The sequence below is a fragment of the Heterocephalus glaber genome, unplaced genomic scaffold (assembly GCF_053883595.1).
Source record: "Heterocephalus glaber isolate CG9 unplaced genomic scaffold, H.glaber_assembly_v1.0 deba00001097, whole genome shotgun sequence".
Classification (NCBI taxonomy): domain Eukaryota; kingdom Metazoa; phylum Chordata; class Mammalia; order Rodentia; family Bathyergidae; genus Heterocephalus; species Heterocephalus glaber.
The window spans coordinates 3,753,587-3,771,665 of NW_028258191.1; the positions used below are offsets into that span (position 1 = coordinate 3,753,587).

The following is an 18,079-nucleotide window of genomic DNA, read 5'->3' on the forward strand; positions in this document are numbered from 1 at the left end:
GGTGGAGGGCGTGAAGGGAGGGCTAGGAATGGGGAAAAAATAAGAACCAAGATGCATTATATAAAGGTACAATTCCCAATGAGAAATGTAATTGTGTTGTATACCTACAATGGACCAATCAAAGAATTTAATACAAAAAAAAAAAAAAAGGACAAGGTGAATCTTGGGTTAAAACAGCATGATTGCTTAAAAGCAGATGGAGCAATTTAGACCTCTAGTCTTACATAGCAAAGTAGCTGAACCCACAGGACACCAGGACTTTCTCTTTTGGAAAAATTTAACAAAAGGGTCCTTTGGTCTCAAAAGCCTCAGACAAGGCAGAGCCGTGGGATGAAACTGGAGAATTAAGTGACAATGTGCACAGTGAACCCCCATCCTAGCAGCATCCAGCTGTGGAACACACACCTTCTCCCCTGTTTCCTTCATACTCCATCTCACCTCCCTCCAACAAGGAGACTGGACAATTCTCTGGAAAAGCCAATGCACCCACAGAAACACCAATTTATACTCACCATCCCCCACACTTTCATCTCAGAAAGATGAAAATGCCATCCACATCTTGCTTCATAATACAGTATTTTTTATGAAAGGAACAATGAGAATTAAGAAGGATTCTTAGAAGTAAAAAAGAAGCCCACCAAAATTTTTTTTGTTTCAATCAATAGAAGGGTTAGAAAATTAAGTCAAAGAAATGTTCGAGGAAGTAAGACAATTTGTAAAAAGAAATAAGAGGCACAGAGGATCAGTGCAGAAGTTAAACAACAGGAGTTTTAGGAACAACCAAAGAGAATAAAAATATAAGGAAAGGAATAAACAGCTAGATAATTTTTCTTTAAATTTCCAGAGCTAAAGTACCTGAGTCTCTAGACAGAAAAAGCTCACAGTAGTACAAGCAAAATAAATGGGAAAAAATGCTCATCATTATAAAATTTCAGACACACTAAAAAAAGAGTCTAAAAGGTTCCAAGAGTGGATGTGAGGGTGACTTGGCTGTGACATCTGTCAGCCCTTTGATCACCAGAGCTGATTTGCTGATCTGGCTGGCTAGGTGGGTGTTCCCTTCCTCCCTTATCACTCCATGTGCATCCCTCCCAAAACTGTACGCTTGGTCAAAGAGGACAATCGCCCTGATAGAGGTGGACCATTTCCTTGGTCAAGGGTATACAAGTAGCTGCACTCCCCTGCTAGAACATCCAAACAAGCTCTCAAGAGAGGAGGAAAAATATCAGGAACCCAAATGACATCAGACTTCTCCACAGTCAAAAAATTTGAAAAGTATGGGAAATGCTTGCACCATGCTGAAGGAAAACAATTTCAACCTTTATTCTACCCTCACACAGGAGAAATAATTCCCTTATTACAAAATTAAAGATAGTTTTAGATGTGCCAGGGCTCAAAAATTTAGGTTCTATTAAAAGATGAACAAAAAAAAATCAAAGGATGTACACCAATACAACAAAAGAGTAAGCAAAGAAAGAGGCTAATAGAGGACTTAGGAAACACTGGATTCCCAATGAAGAGCCATAAAAAAGAATACTGTACAAGAGTTCTACAACAAGCACTAAGCATTCAGTCCACATTAAAGCAAGAGACTGCCTATAGAAATTATTTACACATATGCTCAATCAATATTAACTTCCAAGAAAAATAAGAAAATACACAGAGAGGGGTTGTATCAGTCAGCTTTCTCATTGCTGAGACAGAACACCCAATACTCACAATCTAAAGGAAGAGAGGTTTAATTTGCTAATAGTTTGAGTCCACGACCAGTTGGTTCCAAGGCAGAAACATCATGATGGAAGAGTATGGTGAAGCAAACCTGCTAGTTTATGGTGACCAGGAAATAGAGCAGGGGAAGAGTGCCAGAGAGGAATGCTTTAAGGAGCATATATGGTATCATGGCTCCATGACCCACTAAGACATGCCCAGGAGCATGCTTCATTAATTTGCTAGGCTTTCTTAGTCTAATGACATGGATGTATCAGGAACAATGGTCACAGGGTTATGTGGTCACAGTGTATCACGAGTAAAGAGTGACAAAATTGTAGAATTAGAGTAATATGAGTGTTTACTATTAAACTAACCAGAGCCTTTTGATATACTAAAAAGTCACAGACAACATCTAAATCTGATGAGACCAGAAAAGTGTTATAACTCCAACATTTAGAAATGCAGAGGCCAATACCAAAAGAAACAGCTACCACAATGGCGGGGTGGGGAGTGTTTCTATGGAAAAGAACTAAGGACAGAGATTATAAGGCTCTTATAATAAGCCCTACAGATATTGTAGGAAGGAAAAGGTGGGGAAAGGATGGACCCAAGGACAAGTTCCGAGAATATAGTGATGGTAGAAAAAGCCCATGAAGTCTACACATAATTAGGTGTGTGGGGGGTAATGTGTGGGGAGCGGAGTGTGGGGAAGTAGAAGTTGTGAAAGTCTTCCCAACATCTTAGAACAGAAACTCCTCAAGACAGCTACTTTGTACCTCCTACCGAATTTGCCTTCAATAGCTATTTTTAAACTGTAAGTTGAATGTTTGAAAAAGGAACCAGCCTGTCTTTACTATGCAGACATAATTCGTGTATGTGAGTGTGTGTGTTGTAGGAATTGAACTAAGTGCAGAATTATTTACGCTCAATAGCAGCATATTAAAATCACATACAAAATTTTCTTAGAAGTCTTATTGGGTAGACTATTGTCTAGCTTTGGGGGTTTGGCTTTATTTTCACCGATAAAATGAGGTAACTACACAAATTATTCTTCAAGTTACTTCTGGATCTCTAATTATTCCTGTCCCTGAATACCTAGAATGCTCCTCCTTCTCCCTCCTGTGTCAATCCTCTGTGTCTGCTTCGGGCCTTGGTTTAAAGTGCTTTCTCAGAGGGCCTCCTACCCCCACTCCAGCTAAGCTGTCCACCTCCAAACTCTTTCTGCCCTGCTACCCTCCATGTTTTCACACACTTATAATAATTTCCACTTTTATAATTGGTTTGAAGATATCATTTGCCCATGAAGACTGTAGAATGCAGGAAATGGCTAACATAGTTTCTCTACCATCCCACAGTCCTTTACCATCTCCATAATCAGCATGTGTTCTTGGCAGGTCAGGCAAGCTCTCTTTTCATACATGCCAGCCATTGTACCCAGCTTTCATTAGCACTCCTTTTTTCAATTTTTATTTTTTATTAGCAGTATATAATGATTACACTCCTTGTAGGAAGTTGGTTCATGTACGTAACACACCTTAAACCCTTTCACACCCCTTCCCCTCCCTTCCTTCTCCCTCCCTCCATCTCATGGTCCCCTTTCCTTTTGCAAAAGACCTATCTCCCTATTTCCTATTATCTATCCTTTATTGTACTCTTTATTTACATTTTGGGTTTTACACAGAAGAGAAACCACGTGCTATTTAAGCTTGTGTGTCAGATTTATTTCACTTAACATTATGGTCTAAAGGTGCATCCATTTTCCTACAAATGACTCAAGTTTATCCTTCTTTATGGCAGCACTTAGCCCACAGAAGTATCTAATTGGGTCAATTTTAGGGTTTTTATGGGAAAATTCATATAAAATATATATTTCTAATTTCTGTTGAAAGATTTGATGATTCCAGATTTTAATGCCAACCCCACATGCCTGGAGACTAAAGGAAAGGGAAAGAAACAGCCCAATAGTACACAAGCCTAGATGTTCTTGGAGACCATTCAGAGATCTCACCCAATCCGTACGTCGTTCATGACCCTAAAAAGATCTTAAGCCTTGAGCCAAACCTTCTCTCTTCCCCAACATTGTATCATCCTCCTCCTCTGCTCTTCCCACATCTGTTGTTGGTAAAGATCTTAATTTCATTCCTTTTTTTCACTTTTTTGTCACTCCCTCCTTTAATCACTTTCTTATCACTTTTATGACTCTTTTCTAAATGCCTCCAATATGTCCAAATTCAACTACATTTCTTTTTCCTAAGAAAAATGTAACACAATTTAGAATTACTAAACTAGTATTCATCTAAAAGCTTTTAAAAAGAAATATTCAAGATTGGACATGTTAAGCCAATTTTCACATGCAGCTGCCCAGTTCAGAAAGGAAAATGCAGAGCACTCCAGGGAGATGCTGGAATCCTGCATAGAGAAAGTCACTTGCTTTTCTTCTGCATTGAAATGACACAGGCAAATGGGTCAAGAGAGATCTACACCTGCAGCCATTTCCACATATCCTGAAGACAAGAAGAACTGAAACTGTCCCTAGCTCAAACCACAGGACTACCACCATCTCTGGCAAATATACACATTCTGAAACCATATGCATGTATGCATGCATGCTCACACACACACACACACACACACACACACACAGGCTCATATATTTGCATAAATTTGTAATCACCTAAGCTTGCCTTACCCAATCCCCAAGCTTCTTGCAGTCACACTAAAGCAACAGATAATTTGCTCTGACTAGAAGTAATCACAGTTTATAAATTCCTGTCAGACAAGAATTCATTTAAATTCCTCTCAAAGCTTTTCAAGAGGAGAAAAGCCTGTCCTTCAGAGATACCTTCTCCTGGGTTAATGACTTGGATTATTCTGTTTATCGCAAGCCAAAGGTAACTTGGTAGTTGGATTGAAAATAGCTTTTTCTCAAATTGCTTCACCAGTGGCATTCTGCTTTGTTTTTTATTTTGTTTTGAATGTACAGAGATTTTGGCCACACAACTATTCCAAAACCTTCTGGAAGCATAGTGGTGGAGTCTTGAATGTAGTAAAGCTTAAAGAGAATTTGAATTAATGTACTGTGTGATCCCTTGGGAAGCAGGAAGGGAATATCCTGTACAAGACAGAGTGGGACAAGCCCTTCGCCAACCTTCACTCAACAATGCCACTGATAGGATAAGACCTGTACTATGGATTCAGTTCTACAACTTTCCATGTGGGCAAATTAAGTTTCTTGCCCTGACAGTGTTGCTGGGAAATATGAAAAATAATAGTGTAAAAAAAGCCCTATAGCATTTTAAAAAATGTTCCAGGTACCAGCAGGTCAGATTTCTGCTAAATCCATGGTTACCAGCTCCAAAGTTTCTACTGCCTTGTATTAGACATTTTCTCATGGCTGGGGACAAAATACCTGATACCCACAACTTAAAGGAGGGCAGGTTTATTTTGGTTCATGATTTCAGCACATGGTTAACAGGCTCAAGGCAGAAATGCCATGGCAAAGAGACATGGCAGAGTAAAAGTACTCAACCTATTGCAGCTAGGAAGCAGAGAGAGAAAGAAGAGAGAAGTCAGAAACAACAATGTACTCTTCCACCCACAGTGGCTTACTTCCAACCAGGCCCTACCTTCTAACAGCATATTCAGCTACTGAATTTATCAATGGATGAATGTACTGATAAGTATAACATCCCCATGATACAATCATCTTCCAAGCACATTTAGTGAACATTTTAGATCTAAACTAAAACAGTATGTCCCTGGCTCCAAAAGACATACATGTCCATTTCATTATGCAAACTGCATTTAATTCATCACTAAGAGTCAGCAAAGTTTTAACAGTTCCAGTATTGCTGAAAAGCCTAAGTCCAAAGTCTACTCTAGGATTCAAAGCAAACTCTCAGTTGTGAGCCCCTATAAAAATCAAAAAAGAAATTTAAATACTTCCAACACACAAGGGCACAGGTAAACTTTCCCATTCCAAAAGGGAGAAATATGGGAACAGAAAAGAATCACAGCAAAGCAAGACCAAAATCAAGCAGCACAAAGATCAAACCCTGTAGTTCCATATCAATCCATCACCTAGGAGCAAGCTGTGGCTGAAATGTGAGCTCTAAAGGTCCTGGGTACCCCTACCTCTATGACTTGCCAATTGCTGCCCACATGGCCTCCCTCTTAGGCTAGCTCCACTCTCTGCCTGTAGCTTTCCCCAACAGACAATCCATGTTCCTGGCATCTCTAAGATTGCTTTCTTAAGAAACCTACAACACCTTCAGCTTCATTCTTATAGCTTCACCTTCTGCCCTCTGAGGAGCACATTCTCTGGCCTTCCAGACCTTCCTTTGAAATCTTGGTAGAAGCCTCCCTGAGCCCACAACTCTTGCACTAGGTGTGCCTGAAAAACCAGCATTACACAGATGACCCAAGGTATGCCAACAACTTGAGTAGTAGCTAGGCCCCTTTGTATCATGCCACAGAGGTCTTTGAGGGCCTGGATAGCTGTGCAATATAACATGGATTCTGAGGAACCAATTCTCTAGAGATCCTTTCTTGAGGAGAGAGCTCCCCGGGGCTCTCTCCTTAAATGAAAGTTTTATAGTTTAGCACCCTTGAGCTTTCGAAAGGTGGGCTCTTGCTATTCCTGAGATGCTTTCAAGCTATCTTTCCTATTGTCCTAAGGTAAAGTACATGGTTAATTTTTGCACTAATCTTTTCAGGAATCAAGCTCTTCTTTGCTCCAACTTTACAGGTGTTTCCTTTCTTGCTAACACTACCATAATTTTTCAAGTTATTGAGCTCTGCTTTTTGGTCCTGATATTCACTGAGGATCTGGCTGAAAGCAGCCAGGAGTAGACATGACACAGCCTGAACACTGAGCTGCTTTGAAATTTCTTCCACAAGATTAGCTAGCTCACCACCCTTAATCTCAGTCTCCCACAAAGTCTAAGGTCATGGGGAGAATAAAGACAAATTTTCCACCAAGGCATAATTCATGTGACTTTCAGACTAACTGTTAATGGAATCTTTGTTTCCAACGGAAACCTCCTGGGCCTGGCCTTCACTATCTGCATTCCTATCAACATTCTGGTCTTTTGAGCTCTGACCAGTATGACACATTGAGTATTGCTCAGAACATTCCAGGACTTCTCCAGCCTGAATCTTCAAACGTTTTCAAATTACTCCCACATCTCAGTTCCAAAGGCTCCTGAATCACATGGTAAGGCACAGTCACAGCAGTTGCCCATTCCAGGCACCGATTTCAGTAGGAGACACTTTCCCGTCACTGTGACAAAATACCTGACATCCACAACTTAAAGAAGGAGTGGTTTATTTTAGCTCATGATTTTAGTTTATGGTCAGCAGGATCAAGGCAGAAATGGCATGGCACAGAGGCATGGCAGAGTAAAGGTGCCCAACCTATGGCAACCAGGAAGCAGTGAGAGAAAAGAAAGGATGATCCAAGGACAATAATGGACCCTTCCAGGTCACATCCCCAGTGATCCACCTCCAACCAGGCCCTACCTCCACATAGAACATTCAGCTACTGAACTCAACAATAAATGAACCCATCAATGAGTATAGTGTCCTCATAATTCAATCGCCTTCCCAACACATGAGACTTTTGAGGGTCATTTTAGATCTTAACCATAAACGTCTATTGTTTGTTACTGCAGAGATTTTGGAGTTGATTTCCACACACATATTCTGGGACTGTTAATATTTGGGATTTCCCAAGAGTTGCCTAATAGTAATAATTCACAGGTGACTATATAAAGTTGAGTGAGTCTTCAAAATCTTAGAGTCTTCTTGCCCAGACCTTCAAAATTATTTCTAACCTGATCATAACAGTTCTCTATTTAAATTCCTCCAAAATAAGAAAGGAAATTCCTACCACCTTAAAAGTGTGTTTCTCAAAATTTTGAAAGGACAGATCTTTTAGAGAAAGAATCTGATAAAAGCCATGAACCTACCTGCCAGAAAAAAAATGTACATATGCATGTGCTTGCTTTACATTTTGGAATGCTCAGAAGCTGAGAAGCTCCAACCTCAGACTTCATGTTAAGAAACCCTGCTTTAGAGAAAGAGACAAAGAAGATAACAATCAGTGTGCAGTCACAAGTAGAACAATTAAAACCATATTTTCACAGGAGGGGTTGAACAATTGAATCTTACATAAGCATAGAAATCAGGGAGGGACATCATGAAATCTGGTGCATTTGAAAGCACAGCAAGTGGAGGAGGAATTAGATATTTGTTCCTATAGCATCTTTTCTTCTGGGAGTGGTTTCTCTGATATCTCCTTAGATTTAGAAGACCCTCTTCTGTGTGCCTATACTTCCGTAAGTATCCTGTGATTCCAATCCACAAAACACTGGTTCTTTACCAGTGGGTTAGATAGCAGCTCCAGTTTACTGAGAAATATAATATACATAATATATATTATATATTTCTCCTACCTTGACCTGATCTCATCTCATCTTACAGAGCCCACTGACCATGTGTCGTACTGTGCATTTTGCACAAAACACACTACATTATGGTTGTCCACTGTCTGAAGTGATCAACAATGAGTGGCTTAGACAGAAAGACCAAAGAATTCTCTTTGCGAACTCTAAGATTATTTTCTTAGTTTCTAATATGAAACATGAAATAGCCACTCACTATGCGTCTCAGTAAGCTAACTTTTTTAAAGTAGTATCAAAAAAAAGGACATCAAGAGGTCTGTTAAATATTCTTGTACAGCTGTTTTCATCTTCGCATTTAATTAGTTATAATTGCAATTTAAAAGACAAACTCTGCGAGGGTTATTTACTGCAGCTCATGATGATTCTGTATGCTCTCAAAACAGACAGCTGGGTGTAGAATCGCTGAGATTGAAGGGACAAGTTATTGCCACCCACAGTTAGTTTCCCTTGCCATTCTTTGGTGTATGGTGTTCTTTAAAAAAATTTGTTGTTTATTTTTGCGTCATTTTGCAATGCCAGAACATACATTTCTATGTATTTCTATTCAAATGGCACAGGCCACCTATGGTAGTATAGTCTTGAGGTATCCACTCTTGCCCACCCAAGGATACCTGTCATTTCCTGTTGAGTATTCTTGCCCAGATTATACACTCATTGGCATTTATAGTCCTAAAAAACAATCGGAACCAAAATTTACATACCACTAACCAAGAAGTGGTTGGGATGAAAAACCACAGGGGAATTAATTAAAGTGTATTAATTTTCTTATACAACAGAAAGCTGCCAAATATTGCTAGGAAATAAATGGATTTATAGATATAAGAAATAAATGGTACCTTGAAAAGCTAAAGCAGAAGGATTACAAGTTTGAGACCAGCCTGGAGAGCTTATTGAGACCTGACCCCCCACCATCAAATATAAATTTTAAAGGGCTGGGTATATAGTTCAGTGGGCTCAATCCTCAGTTCTGTAAATAAATAAATAAAATATCCATAAATGTAATGTAGTATCCTAGATGAAATCCTGGGATGGATAAAGGTAAAAACTAGCAAAATATGAGTAAATACAAATGTTAATTATTAATAATATACTATTATTGGTTCATTAACTGTAACAAAATTACCATATTAATGTAAGATGTTAATAATAGCAGTAACTGAGTGTGGGGTACATGGGAACCTCTTATGCTATTTTTTCCAACTTCTCTATAAATCTGTAACTATTCTAAAATAAAAAGATCATTAATTCATTAATTTTTAAAATAAGAGTAGTCTCTAAAGAATATAATTAAGAAATGTAGCTTATAATCATGTGGACAAAAGAAAGATAAATGTTTAAAAATACATGTAAGCCAGGCATGGTGACTCAAATGTGTAATCCCAGCATACTGGGAAGCTGAGGCAAAAGGATTGCAAATTTGACCCCAGCTTGGTCAACTTAGTGACTTAGGAGACCTTGTTTCAACATAAAACATACATAGATACATACATAGATACATACATACACACACACACATACATACTGATATGGTTTGTGTCTACACATCCCCTCAAAGCCTCATGTAGTCATAGGTGGGGCTTTTTCAGCGGTGGCTGAATCTAGAATGTGTGATTGATTCATGGTGAAATGCTAGGATTAAGGGTGCAGAATTAAGGGTGGGTGACTATTAAATCAGTCTGCTAAGTGATTTGGCACCACCCTGATTCTGGTAGCCTAGATAGAATATAAAAAGGGGGGGAAAAAAACTATTGAAGCGCTGCTGGCTTTGCTACCCTCTGCCTGCCATGAACTGTTTCTCCTCTGCAATGCTTGTCTGCCCTGACATCCTTCTTTGGAGCTAGTAGACTGTGGGCTGAAACCGCTACAAACTGAGCCAAATAAACCTTTCTTCTCTTAACTTTGGACATTGGGTATTTTGTCTCAGCAATGAGAAAAGTAACTAAGACACATACATACATACATACATGCATACACACATACATACACACATATGTACATACATACATACATACATATATGGTGGAGGATATAGCTCAGTCTGAAGGCCCTGGGTTCAACCTCCAATACCACAAATGTATGTGTGTATGTGTGTGTGTCTTTGTGTTTGTATAATCAGTAGTTTAAAAGAGGCAGCAAATAAGAAAAGCAATCCAGTGATATACATTGTACAGGGCAAACATGAAAGACAGGTTGGGTTTTAGGGATGTAGTACTTTGTTTCACTAATTTAATATCCACCTGCACCCTCTAACACCTCTCTCACTTCTGTTTTCATTTATATCCCTGGCAGTTTATCAGTGATCTTCCAATCAATCAACTGATTAGCAAGTATTAACTGAACCACTGTTGTGAAACCCTCAGTAAATGGTATGGGACCATATTTCTGGAAAAGGCAAAGCAGCTATCCTATCAACCTTCTGTGGGTGTTCTCAGACCTAGCACAGCACCTGCAGACTTGTCCACATTGTTTCCACAGTAGATGCGGACCATAGCTGCACCACTAAATTGCCTGAAGAACTTTTAAAATATACCAATACCCAGAACCGTACTAACAGAGATCCTCATTTCATTGGCTCTAAGTATTTTTAAATTGTTGACCAGGAGTTTCTGATATGCAGCAGAGTTGAGTACATGGTGGTACCTTTAGGAAGTGGGACCTAGTGGAAGGAAGTTAAGTCACTGGGCTGGGGAGCGTGCCCTTAGCCCCAACCTCTTGTCTTCTTCTGTTTTGTTTCCCAGCTGTCTTGGCTGTCCCATGCAGTCCCTGCAATGACACACTGCCTCACCACAGACCCAAAGCAACAAGGCCAACCAACCCTGCGCTGAAGACTGACACTGTGAGTCAAAGTAAACCTTTCTTTCAAGTTCATTATCTGATATTTTGCTATAGTAACAGAAAGCTAACATGAAAATAGAAGCTGGCATAGCAATATTAATATCAAAAACAAAAGGAAATGATTCATGTCAACCATGAACCAAGAAGAAATAACTATGATGTCTGAAAAATCATAGCCTACAAAAACATAGAAGGAAAGCTGTCAATTGTAAGGAAAAACCCACAGTCAGAGTGGAAAATGTTCTCTTCTGGGAAAAATGATCTGAGAAAAGACACAAATAACAGTAAGTAGAATTACAGATGATGTGAACAACTTGACCAGCAAGATTAATCTAGAAATATGTAACAACCTTACTCTCTATGAACAGAATTCACATTCTTTTTTAAGCACATAGGAGTACTTATCAAAGTAACAAGGTACTAAGTTTCTGGGAAGTCCCAACAGATTTCAAAGAATCAAAATCACACAGACAACGTTCCTTGACAAAATGCAATATAGTTTATCTTTGAAATCAACTTCAATGTAAGAGAAATGCAAATTAAACTACAATGTAATAGTATTTTCAATTATACTGCAAATACAAAGGAAGAGTAATACATTATATTAGAGAGAATGTCAGAAAACAGGAATCTCCATCATAGGTACATTGATATAATTTGCCAATGTCTACAAAAAATACATAATGTTTTTTCTTTTCTCTCCAACACATTCCTAGGAATTTTCCCTGTAAGTATACTTACAAATGTGCAAAAAGAAGAATGTACACAGATTTTCATCACAGTATTGATTGTTACAGTGAAAGATACAAAAGCCTTAAAGTTCATCAATGTGCAAATGACTAAATTATAGTCTTCTCATATCATTGAATATTAACAAGAATGAGACAACTCTACATTTTCTAACATGAAAAAGCCCAGGTTCTGCAAAGTACAGAGCAATGTGTGTAGTCATAACCTAAATTTTTAATAAGGAAAAGGACACTTACATCCTAGAAATATCCCCAAGCCTCTACTAACATTAGCTATTTCTGGAAAAATATTGAGAGAAAAAAGAGATCTAATTCCACTATCTATTATGTTCCTGTATTACCATTCAAATAATAAAGGCCCTAGTCATTTTATTTATTCATTTAAAATACAACATCTAAGTAAGATGAAGCATTTAGTGATAAGAATAATAAACTTACTGTAGAAATTCCAAATTCCCCCTTGTTGCTTTTGGTGTCTTCTACCACCATGAACTCTTGTCCCTCTGCCACACTGCCTTGGAGCCAGCTGATTATGGCCTGAGACCGCTATGAACCCTTCTGATCAATGGACATTCAGTGGAAGAGCACAGAGCATCAGTCACTGTTGAATTATAGATGACCTTGAGATACACTCCTCTTCTGAGCTGCCTTCAGCACTGAGAAGGAGCCATTAGGACCAGCATAACACTGCACCCAGCACCAAGGAGCAGAGATGCCACAGCCCCAAGGAGGTGAGCCAAGCGGGCAACGGTACCCTTCCCCCACTGAAATAAAAACCCACATAAACAAATCTCAAAACCAGATTTCCAGATCACCTATAGCAACCAAAAAGGGCAATGAGATGGAACCATCTGATACTCAACCATCTGGACTCCCTGAACTAGCAACAAAAGGATCTGGAAAAAATGAAATCAGAAATAATTTCTCAAATAACAGCCGAGATTGTGCTCATAGTGCAAGACATGACTAATAAATCTAGGGAGGACACAGATAAAAAAATAGAGGAGCTAAAGAACATGATGGAATCCCAACATAGGAAACAAATGGAATCGATAAAACACATGTAGATTTCCAGGAGATTAAAAACTCTATTGAAAGTTTACTCAACAAAATGAACCAATGTAAGGATAGAATTGCAGATATGGAAGATAAGATTGCGATTAGTGACCAGGAAAAGAAAAATTTCTTTAAAATAGAAAGGAACCATGAGAAATCAATCCAGCAGCTGCTAGATGATGCAAAGAAGAATAACATAAGACTAATTGGACTCAATGAAGAGATAGGAGAGCGTGCAGACAACATTAAAACACTGTCCACAGAAGTGATGTTAGAAAACTTCTCAAGCAGGGAAAAGAAGTCGACATACAGATAATTGAGGCATATAGGACTCCAACTAGCATTGATCAAAAAAAATCTACACATAGGCATATAATAGTTAAGATTCGAGAAACCCAACAGGAGAACAAAATTCTACAAGCAATTAGAGAAAAGAAACAAATCACACACAAAGGAAAGTCCATCAGAATCATAGCAGACTTCTTAACACGAACCCTCAAGGTAAGAAGAGCTTGGAGTGAGGCATTTCAAGCCCTAAAGGAAAACAGCCTCCAACCCAGATTGATGTACCCTGCAAAACTATCTTTCAAAATTGATGGAGAATTAAGGTACTTTCATGACAAAGAGCACCTTAGGAACTTTGTGAATACCAAGCCAGCACTGCAAAAAATTTTAGACAGTATCCTAGGAAAAGCCAACAAAGAGCACAACCCCAGAAAGCCCAAAAGAATGAATCAATTGGGCATGACAGGAAATTAAACCCAAAGAGGGAGAATCCAACAGAAAGAAAAAGTCATGACAAGGATAAGTCAATATGTATCAGTTACAACCATCAATATAAATGATCTCAATTCACCAATCAAAAGAAACAGACTGGGAGAATGTGTCAAGAAGCAAGATCCAACAATATGCTGCATACAAGAAACACACTTAATTCAAAAAGAAACTCATAGGCTGAAAGCTAAAGGGTGAAAAACAATACACTATGCAACAGGAACTCCAACAAAAGCATGAGTAGGGTTGGGGATTTAGCTCAGTGGTTCTGCCACCTTCCTGACAAGCACAAGATCCCAAATTTGATACCCAGTACCAAAACAAACAAACAAACAAAAAACAAGAACAGGAAGAGCTATCCTTTTTGCAGATCAAGTGGATTTCAAACCAACACTGGTTAAGAGAGAGAAAGAAGGACACTACATCCTTGTAAAGGAAACAATCCAAAAGAAAGAGATGACAATCACAAAAATGTATGCACCAAACACTAGTGTGCACAACTATATAAAACAAATACTAATGGATGTGAAAAATCAAATAAGCACTGATACAATAGTAGTGGGGGACCTCAATATCCCACTGTCACAAATACATAGATCAACTAGACAAAAAATAAGCAATGAAATACTACAACTCAATCAAACTCTTGAACAAATGAACTTAACAGATGTTTACAGAGTGTTCCACCCCACAAAATCAGAATACACATTCCTTTCAGCTGCACATGGGTTGTTCTCTAAAAGAGACCACATACTTGCTAATAGAACATGTTTAAGTAAGTGCAAAGGAATTGAAGTTATCCTGTGTACATTAACAGACCATAGTGCAATGATATTGGAGATCAATAGCAAAAGAAACTGCAAGAATTTCATAAACACATGGAAATTGAATAACACACTTCTGAATAACCAATGGGTCACAAAAGAAATTAAAGAAGAAATCAGGCAGTTTCCACAATTAAATGAAAATGCCAATACAACATATCGAAATCTACGGAACACAATGAAAGCAGTCTTATGAGGGAAATTCATAGCAGTGAATATGCATATTAGGAAAACAGAGCAAGCCCAATTAAACAACCTAATGCTGAACATGAAGCTTCTAGAACAAGAAGAATAGGACAAGTCCAAAGCTCATACAAGGGTGGAAATTATAAAGATCAGAGGAGAAATCAGTGCAATGGAGACTAAGAGAATGACACAGCCCAATGTCAGCCCTATGAACTGTTTCTGAAATCCAATTCCAGTAAAGAAAATAACTGCCTACTATTAAAAGATAGAAAGAAAGAAAGAGAGAGAGATAGAGAAAAGAAAGAAAGAAAGAAAGAAAGAAAGAAAGAAAGAAAGAAAGAAAGAAAGAAAGAAAGAAAGAAAGAAAGAAAGAAAGAAAGAAAGAAGTGAGTCTGCCTTACTCCAACTCCCACAGATGTTTTTAGTCTGTGGTCAGGAAGTTGTTCCATAGTCTAATCCAATTCTTTCTTCTTGAATCAATAGAAGACTTATAGGTCTCCCACTGTCACCAGAAATGGAGAAAGGTCATAAATATTGTCCATATTATATATCTTCAAATACTTAAGGGCCCCATCTCTGCCCTGTGTAGAATAACCAAGCTCTTTTCTTGAAGTCCATGGCAATCTTCCAATTTGTTTCACTGTCCCTTTGACTTGAAAAAAATGCAAATTTAAATGAGATTTGTAAATTGTCATAGTGCTGCAAGCTCTGCTCCTAGAGAGCTTACACTTGTCTGATTATTAAACTCTTTGCCTGTTATATTTTAAGCAGAGCAGGGAGTGAGAAAACAGTTGCCTTTGTGAGCATCTGTCTCCATTGACCCTGGGTTACCTCCAAAGTGTATGCTTCCAGCATTTACCTAAAATTATTAAGTGCTCCAGTGACATTATTACAAGAGGGGGCAGGAGGAGTGTCAACCTAATGAGGCGGCAGATGATATCTGCTGGTCTCCATCCGCAAATCAGCTCAGGCCAGGCAGTGTGCTAATCAAGGCACCAAGGGCCTTTCACCCTTGGACAACAGCTGCCTTTGTCTACACCTGAGAGGAAAATGAGCTGCCTTCTTTCTAGTGCTAATAAGTTGAGTGGAGAAGGGGTTATGTTCCATGGGAAAAGCTGGGCTCTCCGCTTCCAGGGCAAGCATCCAAAGCGAGGCCCTCCAGCAGGTACTGACCATCCCTTCCAGACTTCAGCTGGAACTGCTGGGCTGCAAGGCTGACTCTGGGCCTGCACTTTTCATGGTGCTTGACAAGTAATGGGTGTCTGTGCAAGTTTAGGGAGCAGATAAATGGACCATCACTAGGGTTTCCACTTCGTTCTAGGAACTAAAGCAAAAAGAGGAATAGACTTATTGACACAGCGTCCATATGTACATAAGAGAGATAAGAACAATACTTAGAAGAGAGAATTCTGCTGACATAGTTTGGGAGAATGTTGAGCCTATGCATCGGTGCCTTCTTAAACACCTCTGCTGACAAGCCATGCAAAAGGCCAGTGTTCTGTGCTTTACTTGCTAGGTGGAAATATTCATAGGTCACAGGGCAATGTTCCCATCCACACCTGCTTAGGTAGCAAAGATCAAGGTCAGCAGCCCCTCTCTAACTCCTTACCAGCCAACATGAGTGCACTATGGGGACTTGTTCATTCACACTGGCTGGCTGAGGCTGAAATAAGTTCACATGTTCCCCATGGCAGACAACTCCCACAGAGGTTGAATTTGGTTTACAAATGCATCCAAGGTTTCTCAGCAAGCAACCAGATTCCACTTGTTAATGGTGTGCAGCTAATTCTAGGTTCATTTTTTTCACCAGGCACATGGGTATCAATGACTATGTCTGTGTATTCAAACAGGGATGTAGACTGTGGCAAAGAGAACATAACTGATATTTTAAAAACTAAGTTCATTGGATATTGCCACATATACATTTACAACCCTGGAGGAAAGAAGCCACCCCATGCTGTTCTAGCTTCTTAGCAGCATAAATAGAAGCTTAGAGGAAGCTTCCTGCATTTTGGAATTTAATGGTACTCAACAAAGAGTCAGCCAGGATGAAGTAAAACAGATAATCTTACATGCTATTCAGAGCAGAGACACTTGTACACTGTGCCAAACTGCTCCAGAAAGAGTGCACTGTATTAAGATTTAAATATGTGTTCCTTTGACCCAGCAATTCTACTTCCAAAAATCTGTTATAACAAAATAAGAGAATATTTCTTCACAGAGTGTACAGATTATTGGAAATTTGCACCTTTACATAATCTCTCTTGGTTCTTATTTTTTCACCCTTGCCCAGCCCTACCTTCAACTCCTCCATTCCTCCCTATTTACAAAGATTTTGTTCCTATTTTTCCATTTTCTCAAATTAATTCTATTCCCTTCTATCCTTTCTCCTAGCCCTCCCACTTCCTTCCCCTTTGCCCCTTTTCTTCCTATTTCACATTACCTATTATACATTATAGTCCTTATTTACACTTTCAGTTTCTCACACCAGAGAAACTATTCGATATTTATACATGTGTGTCCTATTTATTTCACTTAAGAGTATCGCCTCAATGTGCATACATTTAGCTATAAATGTCTCTAATTTCTCATTTTTTATGGCTAAGTAGTACTCCATTTTATAAAAACACCACATTTTCTTTATCCAGTCTCCAGTTGATGGGCATTTGGGCTGTTTCCAAGTTTTAGCTATCACAAACTGTGCTACTATGAACATTGGTGCGCATATATCACTGTGATATGATTCTTTTAATACTTTGAGGAAGATCCCCAGCAGAATGTCATTATATTGTATACCTAAAATGTACCAATGATTAGAATGAATAATTGATAATGCAAAATAGGAAGAAAAGGTCCAAAGTGGTAGAGGTAGTGGGAGGAGCAGGGGAAAGGAAAGAAGGGAAAGGAAAAATGATGAGAAATGGAAAAAATGGAAATAGATGCTGAATCAGCCTGCTGCAGACAGGCAGGTCTGCCCACGCCCTGCTGAGGTCCTGAGTCCTGCGGAACATGCCGAATCACCCTGCTGCAGACAGGCAGGTCTGCCCAAGCCCTACCGAGGTCCCAAGTCACACCCCGCTCCTCTGTACAGCCACCTGGTTCCACACTACAAAGATGCAGAGGACATTGGACCACCAGACCATGGTACTGAGTCCTGCTGATCCCGGCCCAGAGGTAGGGGCTTCTGAGTCACAGTCCCACTGCTCCTGGTCCACAGGAAGGGGCTTCCCGGTCACCATCCCGCCCACTGCTCCCAGCCCAGAGGAAAGGGCTTTTGGGCCACCTTCTGTCCCGCTGCTCCTGGCCCAGAGGAAGGGGCTTCTGAGCCTCCATCCCACTGCTCCTAGTCCAGAGGAAGGGGCTTCCTGGCCACCATCCCTCCCACTGCTCCCACAGAGGAAAGGGCTTTTGGGCCACCATCCCTATCGCTGCTCCCGGACCCTGTCCCACCTCTCCCAGCTCAGAGGAGGTAATCCGTGCA

The 18,079-nt window shown here is 39.5% G+C and overlaps 1 protein-coding gene across 8 annotated transcripts in view; it reads right to left on the reverse strand.

The window, feature by feature from the left end:
- Lypd6b (LY6/PLAUR domain containing 6B) overlaps positions 1–18,079 on the reverse strand; it is a 237,976-nt gene that overhangs the window by 70,525 nt on the left and 149,372 nt on the right. For 2 of the 8 annotated variants that reach the window (XM_087210064.1, XM_004869997.4), the window contains one exon: positions 7,680–7,780. The exons of the other annotated variants lie outside the window; for them this stretch is intronic. The gene's annotated coding sequence lies outside the window, so the exon portion shown is untranslated. Of the gene's footprint in view, positions 1–7,679; positions 7,781–18,079 lie in introns of those variants that run through there. 8 annotated transcript variants of the gene reach the window in all.